Here is a 13,762-nt window from a genome sequence, read left to right as displayed (position 1 = left end):
ACGTAATATTTTGAGGAGTACTATACATGAAATCCCCCCTTATTATTCTAAACACTAGTAACAAACTTTCGATGATTAGGATGGTTATATTAATTATGGATTCTCTGGTCACACCAAAAACCAGACAATGGTCGATCTCTTCTAATTAAGTAACATCTCAGTTTTCACGTGACCCTTAACTTGATCAAGTCAATCAACGACTTCCTTTTTTGAGGAAAAAAAAATCAATCTATGACTTAATATATATATGAATTTATCCCCTCTTAATGATCATCATAGATTTTGTCAGTATTATAATTCATCTTTGTAAACTTCATAAAGTATTAACCTGTCTTTGTAAAACTATTATAAGTACGGTTTTATATCGATTGTGTATTATAATAATACACAATCGATATAAAACTATTATAGCGATCACAGTTTGCATCTATAAGTTGAGAATCTTCAAATTAATATGATATCTAACAAGAAGAGGTATTCAATACCTCATGTTTTTCATACTTTATCATACTTTATATTTCATATCTTTATTTTCAAAGTCAAATATGTTGATCCGAACCGTTCAACGTGATATCCATACTAAAATATGCTTGGAGATGAAATTTAATAATTTTTCAATTATTTTTACTATTTTTTAAAATAGGTACAAAATTGCTGTTTCTAAACCGTTCAAAAACAATGATTTCTACCAGTGTTCTAAATAGCGCGCTATAGCGTTTTTGGACCCTAAACGCTAAGCTATGCAATTAAAACACGCTATTTGAGCTACAGACGCTATAGCGGTAATAGCGGTCCGCTATAGCGCATAGCGTGTAGCGCAAATAGCGTCCGCTATGCAACATGCTGTTTTTTTTTTCTTTTCAATTTATATGGGCTTTAAATAAAGGCTCAGATTGGATTTTAACCGTGATTTTTTTTATAATTGACGTACTAAGCTTTATACTAAATTATTAATTATTATTTTCATAAAAAAATTATTAATTATTAAATGAGATCAAATAAGGAAGCTACAGCGCGCTATGCAACATGAGCTGTTTTTTTATTTATTTATATGGGCTTTAAATAAAGGCTCAGATTAAATATATTAAGATATTTCTTGAAGTAACAAAATGATACTTACTATATGGTAATTTGAATATTTTGAATAGATTAAGATAATTAATTATGCCATGATGTCTAGGTTATTTTGAAATTTAAATAGAAAAAAGATAGATTATGTCATGATGCTGAATATATTTTGAATAGAAAAAGATCGATAGTTTATGATATTAGTAATACTATGGATATTTTGAGTCGCAATTTGGACTTTGTATTGGTTCAATATGAATACTATAATTTTTTAATCAATTTGATGTTATTTATTATTCTATGAGACTTAGATAATGTTGATATTTAGTACAAATATATGATATAATTTTTATAAAAATAAAAAAAACGCTATGTGGCATAGCTTTCGCTATAGCGACGCTATTCGCTATAGATTTTTTTTTCGGCTTCCCGCTATGACGCGATAAACGCTATTTAGAACCTTGATTTCTACCCATCTTAAATAATAGTAAAAAAATTATAAAATTATAAAATTTCATCTCCAAGCATATTTTAATATAGATATCATATTGAGAGGTTTGGATAGGCAGTTTGAATTTTAAAAATGAAAATATGAAATATGAGTAGTGATGAGGTATGAAATGCATGAGGTATTAGAACCCTCGTCATCTAACAATACATATTAGATGTACTTTGGGTATGATAGAAATTACAGTTTAAGAGTTTAATTCATTTCAATAGAACAAAGTTGTAAAAAATGATTTCAATTAGTGATTACAAAGATTAATTTAAAAAGAATATTGATTTGAAGATAAATTGAAAAATATTATATTTTTATTTTATTTATGTGTATGTCACTAATAATTTTCCCCTGCCCCGTTTCCCCTCGCATTTATTTTATTTTATTTTTTCATAGGTAATACTTACTGTAATATTTAAGAAAAATATGAAAGAAGAAAAAGAAAAAAAGATCCTCTCGATGAGGTGGTTTGCTAAGTATCTCTAGTTTGAAAAGTACATGAGGAATTTCAGAAGAGAGAGAAAATAAATTATAGTATTTTACTTAGGGTGTTTTGAAATAATGACAAAGGTTTTACTTGGGGTGTTTGGAAAGAGTCAAAGATTTTGGGTGTTTTGAGATAATGACAAAGGTCAAATGGTTCTAGGTAGGTACATTATAGTATTTTACTTTTATTAAACAATGAAACTATTTTATTCATTTATCCGATCCATATCATATTCAGTAAGATAGATATGGATAAAATTTCTTTTCGTGAACTTATCGAGTACGGATGCAGATAAAGACTTTTTGTTATCTAAAGGGGTAAAGATATGGATAAAACATATTTCATACCTGTTATATATATATATATATATATACAGGCTATGGCTAATTTGCTGCCGCTGTTTTTTTTATTTTGTGATGTCCAAACAATAAATCCAAACCGTTAGATGTTTAATCTATATTATAATCTACTTGGAGACCAAATTTTACATTTTTTGGAATTTTTTTACTATATATTAAGCTGGATTGAAAACCGCTGATTTCAATGCTGCAGAAATTTACTGAAATCAACACTTTTCAAACCAGCTTAATAAATAGTAAAAAAATTCCAAAAAATATAAAATTTGGTCTCTAAGTAGATTATAGTATAGATTAAACATCTAACGGTTTGGATTTATTGTTTGGACATCACAAAAATAAAAAAGGGCGGCAGCACCTCCGGCTAAAATGCTGCCGGCAGCAAATTAGCCGGACCCTATATATATATACTAGTATTGTGCCCGTGCGTTGCAACGGAGACATTATAAGATTGAATGGAATACGAAGAGACCTTTTTTGTTTGACATTCACATTGAATTAAGAAAAAAAAATACAAATGAAGAAAAAACGAAGAGGCAAATAATAAATAACAATAAAAGAAAACAACAAATGAAAAAAATTCTTGAAGTATCACTGCCAGTGTGATACTCTTCGATGTAGTCCAATATTTCTGAAAATGAACAAACAAAATACCAAAGAATAGATTATAATTGCTCCAAGAAAACATAATAATAAAATTAAAAATATTAAATTAATATGGTTCATATTTTATTTCTCGCGCAAGATCTCTCTGGTAAACTATATTTTTTGTATACGCTCGTGTGGGCATCAATGGTGTGCTCTTGTCGGTCTCATTTATCATTTCTCGATTAGAGTTGCTGGAATTGAATATCCTCTGAAATTATCTTGTAATTAGTCTTGTTTTTCACAGCAAAATAGTTATAAGTGCAATTTATTGGCTTATTGAAAAGAACAGGAACCGGTTAAACTTGCTGATAATTGCTAAAGCATGTGCAGCGGCTTTTCCTACACATGTCGCACCTGAGTTAGATGAAGCAAGATTAACACCAAACTGAAATTTATTTCAATCCAGACACAACAAATGCGAAATATTTCATATAAGAAAAGGTAATATCATAAGAATCGTGAAGAAAATAAATAAAAATCTACAAAAGGAGGTACCTTTTATTTGATTATACCCATCTATTCTCTCATTTTCTTAACTTTCTAAATTTCAGCCTGACCATAAAATAAAAATACAATACATACAAAACAAAAAATATAAAGAAGGATACATCTGTTATTACATTTAATAAAAACTGAGAATGATTGAACAAGTTTTTTATCAGGTTTTTTTATCATCGGTGTGGCAATCTGGCCGGTTACAAATTGCATCCTTTTTCTTCTATTTCATCAATAGAAAATCTCATGAATTCCAATAGTAAAAAATAAAACAGTGCCATAGATTTAGCCACTAATTAAATAATGGTACCAGTCAACACCAGTTTTTTTTGCAATGTACAACAGTACCAGTTTATAATTCCAAAATATAAAACCAGTCTAACTTTCCAAAATATAAGGGTACCAGTTTGCTTTTTACTCCAGTACAAATTCTTAAATATCACATATTTCATTTTCACAAAAATATCAAACCTAAACACCAATTCCCGTAGCACTACACTATCATTTTCATAAAAATATCAAACCTAGCACATATTTCAAAAATAACATGTATTACGTTACGAAATTTTTACAATTAAATTGAAATGATTTAAAAGGAAGAACCGATAAATTGTGTTAATAAAATGGAAGTTTAAACCTTAATTAAGGTTTCCCTAAATAAGTAAGTTAATTGTGAATTGAAACCGCGTCGAAATTTCGAGATTTCGGAACCTTATGGGCTCAGTGCGGATTAGATTGACCGCAGTGCGGATCAACCTCATCCGCAGTGGCTCAGGATTTTTCTGGAATTTTGACAAAAATATGACTAAGTAGTGAGTGCGGGTGAGGGATCCGCAGTGCGGATTAGTTTAGCCGCACTCATGAATTTCTGTATTGCACTGAATTTTCTTGAAATCGGCTAAGTAGTGAGTGCGGATGAGGTTGAACCGCAGTGCGGATCAGGTTCATCCGCAGTAGGCTCGGACTTTTCCTGGATTCGGCTGACAACCGACTAAGTCTCGAGTGCGGATTAGGTAACCCGCAGTGCGGATTGGCTAATCCGCATTCAGGGTAATTTTAACCCTAAAACCCAAATTAAACCTTCTCTCTCTCTCACTTCACCATTATCCCCATTTTTAAGTGAATTTCGGTTAAGAGAGAAGGAAAAGATCCCGTGAGTTTCCGTTTCGTTCAGACTCCCGATTGTTGCGAGAAATCAAGTTTGGAACCGAGAAAGCAGCCGAGAATCTCTCCGAACCCTTCTATTTGGTATTTCTTTCTCTCCTTTTTACTTTCGAAACCTCGAATTTTCTCGATTTCTCGGATTCTCGTTTTAAACCCGAGATTTGTGCTCGAATTGCTCGAGGACTAGTTCCTCTACACTTCTTACTAGTTTGTTTGTCATTCTTTTTCCCGATTTCTTCCGATTTATGAAATCTGATTTCTAGGGTTTCGTGCCAAAATTGAAAGTTGGCCTAATCGTGATTTGATTTGCTTAACCCGACCAATTAGACATGTAATCGGTAGGGTTGCCTCCTGATCGTGAATTTTTAGAACATTTAACAGCCGATTTGAGGTTTTGACCAAATTAGGGTTAACCAAACGGTAAATTGAAATGAACCGAGAACCAAGGTAGTGAACCGGTGATTGATGGTCACCAAATGGAGAGTTGTATGGTCCCGAGGACCTAGAGGATTTTGGTAAGAAATAATGAACCGAACGAATTGATACCAAAAACATAGAAATTGAATAGGGAAGGTATAAGCCCTAGCACCACTCGATTAAACTCCTCGATCCTGAACCAATGTTAAACCTAGTATACGTATAATATAGGTGTAGGCTCGGTCGAGCAAGAACTTGCGAGACCATACGAGACGTCCGATCCTTAGCTTAAGCGGTACGCTCGTCATAATAAGGTGCGGGATTCTTGGACTTGTTTGATACTTTGTTTTCAGGAATTAAACTGTTTATTCGTTTGTCATGTTGAATGATTAATTGTTGCATATTTTGGAATTCATGCTGTATATTGATTATTGCATAAATGAGAATGATTGAATTGTTTTAGTTAAGGTTGATTGGCATGTTGGTATGGTTATTAATTGTTTAGTTCTATGAATTGTGCTTGTTGTGAATGAATCTGCCAGGCCGACCTGTTTAGGTGGCTGGATAAGGTAACGGTGACCTATCCGTTGACCTGTGTTTACGAATTTGCCAGGCCGACCTGTTAAGGTGGCTGGATTCAGGTGACGCTGCTGACTTATGCGTCGATCTGTAGAATTTGCCAGACCGACCTGTTTAGGTGGCTGGATTCAGGTGACGCTGCTGACTTATGCGTCGATCTGTAGAATTTGCCAGACCGACCTGTTTAGGTGGCTGGATTCAGGTGACGCTGCTGACTTATGCGTCGATCTGTAGAATTTGCCAGACCGACCTGTTTAGGTGGCTGGATTCAGGTGACGCTGCTGACTTATGCGTCGATCGGGAGAATTTGCGAGACTGACCTATATGTGTGGCTTGAGATATATTTGCTTGAGATTTAGCAAAGTTGACCTGTATAGGTAACTTTGAGTCCGTGTGTTTGCATATGTGTCAAGTTGACCTGTATTGGTGACTTGTAACCGGACCTTAGGAAATGGTTAAGCCAAACAGCAATTACAGATGGGTGTCCGATAAAGGGTCCAGCTTGGTTGGCCATCTGTAGGCGCTTGTAACCCTACAGATGTGGGTTTGATAACGGTTCAGCTCGAGAGAACATCTGTAATTGCTACAAGCCCTAATGAACTGCGTTAGGAATCGAGTTAAGCCAAAGTACATGTTGTGTGTTGAAATCCATATTGAAATTCCGTAAACTGTGTTTCAGGTTGATTAACTGTTGTCGAGTAGTGGCATTCTGTTATTTATGTTTTCTTATATAACTGTTGCATTGTTCATTGTTTGGGTTTCATCTTTGAATATAGAGTTTGATTGCAAGTCCAATAATTCATATGTGGCAAATTCGCACTGAGAATTTTATTCTCACCCCCACCCTCCCGGTTATTTTACAGGTATAGGTACGATTGATTCCGGAGAGGCACGCGAGTAGTGGGCCATAGTAGCTGACCATCTCAGGACCCTAGATATGTTGGTTGTATAGATATAGGGTAGGCCTCATGGTTGGTATCCGGATGCGATACTTTCGTTGTATTATTACTATCCAGACTGTGTACTCTGATTTTATATTAGAAACTTGTTTTGAATTGCGTGTTGTTTGGTTTAAATTGTGATTAGCCTTGTAAGCATACACGGCGTTGTATGCTTACGGCGGGGGACTGTTACTACCCGTGGCCGCGGGGTGTGACAGCTCTCTTCGGTGGTATCAGAGCTCAAGGTTTAAACCCTAACCAGACTGATAGGATACGTGAGTGGGGTACGTTATACTTGGGGTCGTCACGGCTAACGACTTGTTCGTTCTATGAGATAGGTATATGCAAATCTAATGACTATTTTCTTCTTATTTAAGAGCTATGGAAGGACGCCGAGGTAGGGGACGACCTAGAACTAGGAACCCACTGAACGAACCGATCGTTCATGCGAGCGAGGCCGGATCTGCAGGGCCGGAGGTCCAGAGAGTTGATCTTGGACCTGTAGGTGCGCAGAACCGGGACCGAGATCTAGACGATAGATTGATTGCGGCTTACGAGAGAGGCCGCCAAGCAGAGAGACATGAGGTGGCACCGGAGGCTCCCCGAGGAGGTCCGGAAGATTTTAGGAGGTTGTACGACTCCTTCATGCGCCTTAATCCACCTCGGTTTAATGGCACTGGCGAGTATGCCGCTGCGGAAGAATGGCTCGCGAGCATGAGTGCCAAGCTAGTTCTGTGTAGAGCGCCAGAACAGGATATGGTGGAGCTGGCCGAGCAGCAGTTAGAGGAGGGTGCGAGGTTCTGGTGGGATGGAGCCCGACGTAGTTATGTCGGGGAGGAGGCCAAGATTCCGTGGGAATGGTTTGAACAACAATTCACTCGACGATTTCTGAGTAACATACAGCGAGAGGCGCTGCGGAGGAAATTCCTGGATTTGAAGCAGGATGGGCGAACGGTGGCAGATTATAACAACGAGTTCCTCGCCCTATCCAGGTATGCAATTGATGTGCAAACTGATATGGTGAGATACCATAGGCAGTACCTGGATGGACTTGACGGGGGGATCTCTATGATTGTGGATACCCCGATGGCTACTGAGCTGCAGGCCATGATGGATCATGCTGAGCAAGTGGAGTTGCACGGCAAGAGGAGAAGGCTGCAAATGACGGAGAGGAGTGTGAAGCAGAGGGAGGACCAGAACAGGCAATTGAGGTCGAGGGGAAGACCATCGACAGCTAGACCACCCTTGAGACAGTTTGTGGCACCTAGACCCCCTCCGAGGCAGATGGCAGCACCGGTACTCCGGCCGGGTTTTGTTTCAGTGTGGTGCCGTTCATGCGACCAGGAACACTCGGAGATCGAGTGCAGACGCCGCAACCAAGCCTGTTACACCTGCGGCAGTATGGAGCATTGGGCAAGAGAGTGCCCGAATGCAGCACTAGGGTTCCAGAGGAACAGCGGTGGCAGAGGGCCCATGGGACGTGGAACTGGTAGACCACCATTCCGTGGTCGAGGTGCTTCCCAAACCAGCGGAGGCAGGATTGGAGGTCGAGTGGCTGCCCATGCACTCGGTATAGCAGAGGTTGCATATGACGCAACGAGGACTCTGGAGGAAGGAGAAGGCTCGCAACCGTCTGATTCTCGAGCTGATGTGATGACAGGTATACTTTCTATCTCGGATGAGAGTGCCTATTGTTTGATAGATACTGGGTGTAGCCATTCCATTGTATCAAAGGCTTGGGTAGAAAGGTATAACTGGCCAACCGAAACCAATAACCAAGTCCTGAGTGTCCAAACCCCTTTCGGTTCGACTGACCGAAAAATAACCATATGCCGAAACCGAAAAGTCAGAGTTGATGGAAGGGATCTCGAGATAGACCTGTTGGTTATGGAGATCACGGGTTACGACGTTCTATTGGGGATGGATTGGCTAACAAGACATGCCGCAACGATCGACTGTCCGCACCGCAGGATTTGTTTTGTGACCGCGAAAGGTGGTATGTCGTGCATGCTGAACTGTAGGAAGGTTGGAGGGTTGATACCGTGCATCTCGGCTGTGGAAGTTAGGCACCTGATCGATTCAGGGTGCACTGCATATCTGGCAGCAATAGTATACACTGATACGAAAGTTCCTGAGATGAATACGATTCCAGTGGTGTCGGAGTTCGTAGATGTGTTTCCGGAAGAAATAGTCGGATTACCACCGGAACGAGAAGTGGAGTTTGGCATAGAAGTGGTACCGGGTACGACACCAATTTCAAAGAGTCCGTATCGTATGGCTCCTGCAGAATTGAAAGAACTCAAGGCCCAATTAGAAGAGATGCTGGAAAGCGGGTTTATTAGACCGAGCACATCTCCATGGGGTGCTCCGGTGTTGTTTGTGAAGAAGAAAGATGGTACCTTGCGGTTATGCATAGATTACCGTGAATTGAACAAGGTAACCGTCAAGAATAGATACCCGTTGCCCCGAATCGATGACTTGTTTGATCAGCTACAAGGATCTTCGATCTACTCCAAGATAGACTTGAGGACGGGGTACCACCAGCTTAGAATATGTCCGACTGACGTGGAAAAGACAGCCTTCCGAACGCGCTATGGGCATTACGAATATATGGTGATGCCGTTCGGGCTAACGAACGCTCCGGCTGCATTTATGGACATGATGCAGCGAGTGTTTCACGACCTATTGGATTCAACTGTGGTGGTGTTCATCGATGACATCCTGATATATTCAAGGTCACGTGAGGAGCATGAGGTACATCTGCGGATAGTGTTGCAGAGATTGAGAGATCATCAACTATTCACAAAGTTTTCGAAGTGTGAGTTTTGGCTTGAGAAAGTGGCCTTCCTTGGGCACGTGATATCAGGTGAAGGGTTGGCCGTGGATTCAGAAAAGATTCGGGCGGTGACCGATTGGAAGAGAGCTAGCCGATTTGTTCTTGCAATACCAGTTTAAGTACCACGGATGTTCGAGGCACATTGTCTCCGACCGAGACACTCGATTTACATCTCACTTTTGGGGGAGCTTTCAAGAAGCCATGGGCACGAAACTGAGATTCAGTACAGCCCATCATCCGCAAACCGACGGTCAATCCGAACGAACAATCCAAACATTGGAGGACATGCTTCGATCCTGTGCTTTAAGTTTCCGAGAATCTTGGATCAACCACTTGTACTTGGTAGAGTTTGCGTACAACAATAGCTAACATTCGAGTATCGGAATGTCACCACAAGAGGCACTTACAGGACAACAGTGTCGCACACCGCTGTGGTGGGGACCCGCAGGTACGTATTCACCTACCGGGCCTCAGATGTTAGAAGAGATTGCTGAAACGACGAAAGTCGTTTTGAGTCGGCTTAAGTCGGCCCAAGAGCGACAAAAGAAATATGCGGATGTGCATAGAAGACCGTTGGAGTTTCAAGAAGGGGATCACGTGTGGCTTCGAGTTTCACCCGTCAGAGGTGTACACCGATTTGGCGTATCAGGCAAGTTAAGTCCTAGATATATTGGACCGTTTCAGATTTTGAGGCGAATGGGACCGGTGGCATATGAGCTTGCATTGCCACCAGCATTGGACCGGGTTCATCCGGTGTTTCATGTGTCACAATTGCGCCGATACGTACGAGATCCGTCTCATTGCATTGATCACTCGGACCTGCATGTCCAAGGTGACTTGTCCTATCAAGAAGAGCCAATGCAGATATTGGATCGAAAAGAACAGCAACTTCGGAGCAAGACGATTAAACTTGTCCTGGTTAAATGGGGACGCCATTCGACTAAAGAAGCAACATGGGAACATGAGGAAACCATTCGTGAGAAGTACCCGGAACTATTCAACGAATCAGGTACGCAATTTAGTTCAGAGGACTGAACTTTATTCTAAGGGGGGGAGAAATGTTACGTTACGAAATTTTTACAATTAAATTGAAATGATTTAAAAGGAAGAACCGATAAATTGTGTTAATAAAATGGAAGTTTAAACCTTAATTAAGGTTTCCCTAAATAAGTAAGTTAATTGTGAATTGAAACCGCGTCGAAATTTCGAGATTTCGGAACCTTATGGGCTCAGTGCGGATTAGATTGACCGCAGTGCGGATCAACCTCATCCGCAGTGGCTCAGGATTTTTCTGGAATTTTGACAAAAATATGACTAAGTAGTGAGTGCGGGTGAGGGATCCGCAGTGCGGATTAGTTTAGCCGCACTCATGAATTTCTGTATTGCACTGAATTTTCTTGAAATCGGCTAAGTAGTGAGTGCGGATGAGGTTGAACCGCAGTGCGGATCAGGTTCATCCGCAGTAGGCTCGGACTTTTCCTGGATTCGGCTGACAACCGACTAAGTCTCGAGTGCGGATTAGGTAACCCGCAGTGCGGATTGGCTAATCCGCATTCAGGGTAATTTTAACCCTAAAACCCAAATTAAACCTTCTCTCTCTCTCACTTCACCATTATCCCCATTTTTAAGTGAATTTCGGTTAAGAGAGAAGGAAAAGATCCCGTGAGTTTCTGTTTCGTTCAGACTCCCGATTGTTGCGAGAAATCAAGTTTGGAACCGAGAAAGCAGCCGAGGATCTCTCCGAACCCTTCTATTTGGTATTTCTTTCTCTCCTTTTTACTTTCGAAACCTCGAATTTTCTCGATTTCTCGGATTCTCGTTTTAAACCCGAGATTTGTGCTCGAATTGCTCGAGGACTAGTTCCTCTACACTTCTTACTAGTTTGTTTGTCATTCTTTTTCCCGATTTCTTCCGATTTATGAAATCTGATTTCTAGGGTTTCGTGCCAAAATTGAAAGTTGGCCTAATCGTGATTTGATTTGCTTAACCCGACCAATTAGACTTGTAATCGGTAGGGTTGCCTCCTGATCGTGAATTTTTAGAACATTTAACAGCCGATTTGAGGTTTTGACCAAATTAGGGTTAACCAAACGGTAAATTGAAATGAACCGAGAACCAAGGTAGTGAACCGGTGATTGATGGTCACCAAATGGAGAGTTGTATGGTCCCGAGGACCTAGAGGATTTTGGTAAGAAATAATGAACCGAACGAATTGATACCAAAAACATAGAAATTGAATAGGGAAGGTATAAGCCCTAGCACCACTCGATTAAACTCCTCGATCCTGAACCAATGTTAAACCTAGTATACGTATAATATAGGTGTAGGCTCGGTCGAGCAAGAACTTGCGAGACCATACGAGACGTCCGATCCTTAGCTTAAGCGGTACGCTCGTCATAATAAGGTGCGGGATTCTTGGACTTGTTTGATACTTTGTTTTCAGGAATTAAACTGTTTATTCGTTTGTCATGTTGAATGATTAATTGTTGCATATTTTGGAATTCATGCTGTATATTGATTATTGCATAAATGAGAATGATTGAATTGTTTTAGTTAAGGTTGATTGGCATGTTGGTATGGTTATTAATTGTTTAGTTCTATGAATTGTGCTTGTTGTGAATGAATCTGCCAGGCCGACCTGTTTAGGTGGCTGGATAAGGTAACGGTGACCTATCCGTTGACCTGTGTTTACGAATTTGCCAGGCCGACCTGTTAAGGTGGCTGGATTCAGGTGACGCTGCTGACTTATGCGTCGATCTGTAGAATTTGCCAGACCGACCTGTTTAGGTGGCTGGATTCAGGTGACGCTGCTGACTTATGCGTCGATCTGTAGAATTTGCCAGACCGACCTGTTTAGGTGGCTGGATTCAGGTGACGCTGCTGACTTATGCGTCGATCTGTAGAATTTGCCAGACCGACCTGTTTAGGTGGCTGGATTCAGGTGACGCTGCTGACTTATGCGTCGATCGGGAGAATTTGCGAGACTGACCTATATGTGTGGCTTGAGATATATTTGCTTGAGATTTAGCAAAGTTGACCTGTATAGGTAACTTTGAGTCCGTGTGTTTGCATATGTGTCAAGTTGACCTGTATTGGTGACTTGTAACCGGACCTTAGGAAATGGTTAAGCCAAACAGCAATTACAGATGGGTGTCCGATAAAGGGTCCAGCTTGGTTGGCCATCTGTAGGCGCTTGTAACCCTACAGATGTGGGTTTGATAACGGTTCAGCTCGAGAGAACATCTGTAATTGCTACAAGCCCTAATGAACTGCGTTAGGAATCGAGTTAAGCCAAAGTACATGTTGTGTGTTGAAATCCATATTGAAATTCCGTAAACTGTGTTTCAGGTTGATTAACTGTTGTCGAGTAGTGGCATTCTGTTATTTATGTTTTCTTATATAACTGTTGCATTGTTCATTGTTTGGGTTTCATCTTTGAATATAGAGTTTGATTGCAAGTCCAATAATTCATATGTGGCAAATTCGCACTGAGAATTTTATTCTCACCCCCACCCTCCCGGTTATTTTACAGGTACAGGTACGATTGATTCCGGAGAGGCACGCGAGTAGTGGGCCATAGTAGCTGACCATCTCAGGACCCTAGATATGTTGGTTGTATAGATATAGGGTAGGCCTCATGGTTGGTATCCGGATGCGATACTTTCGTTGTATTATTACTATCCAGACTGTGTACTCTGATTTTATATTAGAAACTTGTTTTGAATTGCGTGTTGTTTGGTTTAAATTGTGATTAGCCTTGTAAGCATACACGGCGTTGTATGCTTACGGCGGGGGACTGTTACTACCCGTGGCCGCGGGGTGTGACAACATGCTACTAACCTTACTGTTTGGACTAATACAATCCAACCATAAATTGTGCATAAGATGAACTCTGCGTCTCTGCTCATTGAAAAAGTACCACAACAATTTAAACAATTTAGTCTGCAGTTAAATAAAAAAGTACCAAATTGACCAAATGTGAAAAAAAAATTACTATTTTTTTTTAGTTACCTTCTGATAGGACCAACTTGACCAAATTCATCTTCTAAATGCTTCTCTTGAGATCTGTAATGTACCAGCTCTCAATAGTGTTATGTGAAAAAAATTAGAACAAATAAAAAAAGAAAATAAATAAATCATACAGTGATAACATTAAACAATTAGGACATCATGGTAGAATTCATAGAAGATACCAGGATAAATGTATAATATGCTTATTTGAGGCTGAACATGCATAGAAGGTCCAGAAAAATGTATATAATATTCTAATTT

Source organism: Carex rostrata, chromosome 21 (assembly GCF_964058835.1).
Source record: "Carex rostrata chromosome 21, lpCarRost1.2, whole genome shotgun sequence".
NCBI classification, from domain to species: domain Eukaryota; kingdom Viridiplantae; phylum Streptophyta; class Magnoliopsida; order Poales; family Cyperaceae; genus Carex; species Carex rostrata.
Note: the sequence above shows the minus strand (reverse complement) of the source record.